Source organism: Aythya fuligula, chromosome 7 (genome assembly GCF_009819795.1).
Source record: "Aythya fuligula isolate bAytFul2 chromosome 7, bAytFul2.pri, whole genome shotgun sequence".
NCBI classification, from domain to species: Eukaryota; Metazoa; Chordata; class Aves; order Anseriformes; family Anatidae; genus Aythya; species Aythya fuligula.
The window spans coordinates 14,413,082-14,419,081 of NC_045565.1; positions in this window are offsets into that span (position 1 = coordinate 14,413,082).

Below are 6,000 nucleotides of genomic sequence, written 5' to 3' on the forward strand. Positions count from 1 at the left end.
ACTGGGGAATTCCTTCTCTAGCATGCTCTACTGCAAGGGGAACTAAAAGTGCTCAGCACTAAAATGCAAATCATCAGTAAGGATAACTTGTAAGGTCAGATCCTGCAAACAATACTTATCTGATGTATTCTAGAAACATAGCCAACTTCAAGCCAGTTCCATGAGCAGAAGTCTGAACTTGAGCACATATTTACAACTAAAAAGCAAAGTAGCTTCCCTGAGTTTAATGATTCAATAGCGTACTTAAAATCATTATTTATTTATGTTTTAAAATAATCACTGCAGGCTTCTGAAGATAAAGGTGTTCTTATGAGAGGGCTTTACTCTGCTGATTTCCCTAGGTTGCCCAGTGAAACAGTAGTCATTTAGGGATGACGACCTTCCATTGTCCCTGATACGGGAAATAGATATATGGCATATAACTTGTTCCACACAAACTGAGATGTTCAATGATGCAGGAATTTCATAACCTCTAAGGAATTCATATTCTTTCTGCAACACTAAATGAACTGGAATTATACTAATCTTCTACTGCCTTATCTTACATCTTTAACAACTACTAAAGATGGCAGTGACCATTTTATTCATCCATTACTTTTTTTCCCTGCAATAACTTTGAAGAGAATTATTACAAAGTGCACAGTTACAAAGTCTATATCTAAAGATGCGAGCTTCAGAAGACAAAGCAGTGACATGACAATAATAAGCAAGCATTAAGCACAAGCACAGATGGCCCTTGACCAAAGCACTGAATACATGCTCTTCTCATCAGTTACAAGAAAGAAACTTCAGCAAAACATCTTCAGCCCCAGTGAAGTAACAGTGGCTTCAGCAGCAGAAATCCTCATTAGAAAACTGAAGAGCAAATGATGCTATGTTAGTAAAAACACCAAGCCTGAGACATTTTGGGAGTGAACTTAATATGTCCCACTGTTCAATAAGGCTAACAAAAATACAGGACATTTGATCAGGAGAGCATAACATAAGAACTTTCATAGAGGGGTTTGATTTATCTTCTAAGTTTCTTAACAGCTAAGGAAAAAGAACATCTGTGTTCGTGAGAGAGAAACAAATCACCTAAATGAGAAATAGTGTCTGAAAAACACGGAATCTTGAAAATGAAATATGAAATGAAATGCCATATGAAAATATGGCATCAAGAAACAAAAAAAAAATAAAATAAATAGACGTATGAGGAGCGGCTGAGGACACTGGGCCTGTTCAGCCTGGAGAAGAGGAGGCTGAGTGAGGACCTCATCGCAGTCTACAACATCCTCGTGAGGGGGAGTGGAGAGGCAGGTGACCTATTCTCTGTAAACACCAGTGATAGGACCCACAGGAACAGTGTTAAGCTGAGGCAGGGGAGGTTTAGGCTTGACATCAGGAAAAGGTTCTTCACTTAGAGGGTGGTTGCACACTGGAACAGGCTCCCCAGTGAAGTAGGCACTTCACCAAGCCTGTCCAAATTTAAAAAGTGATTAGACTGGGCACTTAGTGACATGGTCTAAACTTTTGGGTAGACCTGTGCTGTGCCAGGAGTTGGACTTGATGATCCTTATGGGTCCCTTCCAACTCGGGATATTCTATGATTCTATGAAAAATCTTTGACTCCAGGTTGAATTCAAAGATCACTCAAGACTGGGAGAAATCCAGATCTTGAAGCTACAGGAAGACAGTATTATTTGAGTAGAACAATACTTAGATAGATGAAAGCAGATTATTCTTGGGATGCTTCTAAAACGTGCATCTGTTTGTGTCAATGACCATATACACATAATCCTAATGAGAGGCAGTGTAAGCCTATTTTATTCTCAGAGATCTAGCCCTTTGATAGACACAAGCTACTGGCAAGCTCCTAGTGATCAGTATAGGTCTTGAAGACCTAAGGCATTCAAGAACTGTTTCTCCCATAGGGGTTATACACAGATCGTGTACATTTCCAGTTGGAGCTGTATTGGAAATCATCTCTTGGAGGAAGGAGAGGGGAGGGGAACGTACAAAGGCTTTTTTCAGAGATCTCTGAAGTTGCTTTAAAGATCTTGCTGTTACAGGTTTCACCACATTACCAAATAAGACACATAATAGCTTTTGAAATGCTTTGATTCCACCCCCCCCAAGAATCAAGGAATACTTTGTAGAAATAATCTCCTTCTGTGTAAAGATGTTACATTAATTCTTTAAGTACACAAAGTTTCATAAAATACTTTTATGCTATCTGATGTGATTTCTTAGAGTGTGCTTCCTCAATTAAAAGTACTGAAAACAGCAGCACAGGGCTACAGATAAATCTGCCGTTACCTGTCTAGACATATCTTTATCTTCAGTCTGGCTTTTCGTACTGAATTAAGAACCAGATCTGGTGAGAGAGTATCCTGCCTTTAAGTTCTCTGTAATTAGAGGAGTAGAAGCCTACAAATATGGGAGCTTGTAAGACTAAAGAAAAATCCTCAGCAAGGTTCAGTAAAACCTAACAGCTACAAAACTCTACATTATACACACGAACCACCCAACCCATAATGAAAATTCTTATGCAATCTACAGCAAAACTCCAACAAGATCTTTTTATTTCTCCACAGAGTTTTTCTAAATCTTTCAGGCAAGAAGCAGCTACTCCACTAAGCATTTGGGCATAATATTTTTGTTTGTTTGTTCTGTAGTAGTGGAATTTATGCAAATGTAGCTGTGTGATTCTTCCATTCACTGATCTATTCAAGGCTGGATTTAAAGGAATAAAATTAATCCTAAACCCTAAAATCTTTTTACATTAGTAGCATCACACTCAAATGAATGTCAATAGTCCATGCGTACATACGTAAATATAAGCAAATAGGGATCACACTGCCTTCCTAAATGTTTGTTAGGTTTCCTAACTATGGCACCACACATTTAGAACCTATTGAAACCCACAGCCTAGAAGTCAGGCTAGAATCTCAGGCCAGCTGTACAAAATTTTTGTTTCCACTGCTTCCACAGTAAGCAAATCATTCTCCCCAGTATGTCTTACTTTAACAAAGGTTATAACCACCCTGCTACACAAGTTGACAGATGGTCTCGTCTCTTCACTTCCCCCAAGAAATTTTTCTGTCTGCAGTCTCTTCCACCTTTTACTTTAATCATCACCATTTCTCCTCTGGCTGTGGATAACAGCTGAATGAGCAAGTTTTACACAGGTTTGGAAGTAGTGAGATTTGTGGTCATTCTGTTCTCCTCCAGAACTAGGCTCCACAGCCTTGAGCCAGCTGCTGAGAAAGCTGTCTGTTGCTCTCACAAGCATCATCCTCAAGGTTGGCAGTTTCATAGTTCCTGTGAAACGTAGCTGTCAAGGGAATCTGTCACTGCAGCTGGAGAAAAGCAATTTCTTAGATAGTTTGAGCCAGTTCCATGGAGGGCTTTGAAGATTATGGAGGGGGAAAAAAAAAAAAAAAAAAAAAAAAAAAAAAGTGAATTTAACCCAATATTCCAGCAGCAATGAGGGTGGGAATCAGCAGTAGAGTGCAGTCCCAGTGTCACCAGTCCTTACTATGTTTAATTGCAAGAGAATAGCTTCTCTCATGGCATGCTGTCTCCTACTTTAAACCCAAATTAGGAAATATACAGGTCTACTGGCAAAAAGTCAGACTTATTTTTATATATTTGAGTCTCACAGAAAGGTTCCAAGGGAATTTGTGACAGTTCTTATTCTGTGAGACCCTGCACCATTTTAATCCCTGTTTTGTTTCTGTTAAGAAAATAGAAATCACACTCATTTAAGACTTGCATCTTGTCTATAATAAAAAAAGATTGGAGGTACTTCATGAATACCAGTGCAATTAATGGAACACATACAATTCCTCATTTGTGCATGTAGGTACATATTCAGCTAACTTCTTTCACTCCAGAGAGGAAATAAACTACATTGACATAAATCATATTGAGTTAACTCCTTCTACACTAGAGAGGAAATAAGCTATATTGATATGTCTTTATCAAATCAATCAACTGTATCCATCCTAGGTTTAGTCTCATTTATTTCTGCAACAGCCCAGTGTTCCTATCCATTCAGGTGCACAGCTGCACACTCTAGCTAGCACAAGTGAACAGGAGAGCTCTTCATCCCCTCCACCATGCTAACAGTTACACATGTCAGTAACGAATCCAACTAGATGTATTTACTTTGATCATTCATTTTCTACTCTGTTACTACAGTGATGGGAATAAAATCACCCCCTCCCAGTCTAACACTATGGAGACTGTATAGCCACAAACAATGTAAATAAAATCTAACATCCAATTCTCCTCAGCACATCTCTTTTGTTAGGGTGGCATTTCTGATAACAGGAATTATGGTCTCGAGAAGACTTTTTGTTCCCCACAGGAAGTGTGATATCTCTGAGAGCAGATGATGGGTTCATTACAAAAACTTTTGGAGTTTGGAAAGAGCAGTAGTAAAAGTTAGTTCAAGGCTTTTATGACTTCTTTTGTTCAGAAGAAATTAAAGGAGGAAAAACATTGGTGATGTATGAAAAGATGGCTTGTTTACAATCAGTACACAGAACCTTGCCTTCTTCATAAAAGGAAAGGAAGCCAGCAGGAGAATTACAATACAGAGCACCTCCCAGGATCTCTTTCACCATTCTCCCCATTTGTGTATTAAGCAACAAGGCAGCTGTTGAACAAGTACTATCAACAAAGCAATCTTCTAGCCCTTTGATTTAGGCTATTCATATCTTCTGCCCTGAAATAAAATGACTTTCACAATTAAAACACCGAAATCAATGCTGTATCTATTGTCATGTCTGCAGGAGAAAAGCTTTAATTACAGCCCTAGTTAGATAACACAATCATTACACCTCCTTAATCTCAAATATAAAACCAGTACCCTTTCAGTGCTATGCCACCCTTTCTTTGATTTTTTTTTTATGTGAATGGCTTTTTATCTGAGCACTTTAATTTGCATGCCTTTGCTGCGAGGCAGCTCCCCGTGATATGTTAATTGCAGAGTGCTTTAAGTACTAAAAGATTAACATAAAACCCTTTGCAAACAAGCTAATAGTTTATGATAATTTTTGCATGGCCTTTGTCTGTCTATCACTGGATTGCCTCTAGCTGTAATTTTATAAAGAAGCTGTAAAATATCATTTAAACAAGTTCATTTACACATAATTATTACCAGAATCACATTATTCAATTTAGATACTCCAGCCTATTAACAATCCATGAACTAAAATGTAATTAAACTATTTTCCTTTTATGAACCTATTCATTACAATGTGTGGGAGATGGATCTCTCAGTTTCACTGAAAAATTTCAGCACTTTGTTGTTGGAATTGACAAGTCTGGCACTCATTCTATGCTTTTAATTATATTAAATGTATTTCAAGACAGCTAAGATAAAGAATATATTTAGAAAAGAATGTGCAGAAATGCCAAGGTGGTGTCATCCAGAAACATGTATTTATTTCATCCCACACTGTTTGCACCTTCTTATCAGAGAAAACAAAACCAGGATATATCATTCCAATTAAAAGTTCTCAGGGTTTTAAGTTTTTGAAGAAATATTTGGGAAAAAAAATGTTCTTTACTAATGAGATAAGTATTTCAATTGCAGTTCTACTCTAAAACCTTGCATTGTGCAGCTGTGGACATTCCTCTTTAATAAGACCTTTTTAACTCAAAAACTTATGTTTCAACAAAGACTAAAATTTATGTAAGCTTGTTTGTCCACTATGAACCCTAAGAGTTGCCTCAATGGGCCAGGACACTAACTGGCATTCGTTCCCCCATATTGCCAAAAGATACTTGTAACAATCAAAAGATGCTATATTTTGCTTTTCATAAGGCATGAGTATCAGGCCTCATTTACGTATTGCATTTTTGTACAATAAAAACTTGATCTGTATAAGGAAAGCCTTTCTACATAAACCAAGATACAGAACAAGTGTTGGCAAAAATCTAATAAAAACCCAAAACAGGAGTAATTTGCCCTGATGATGAAAAATAAGATTATTAGAACCATATAAA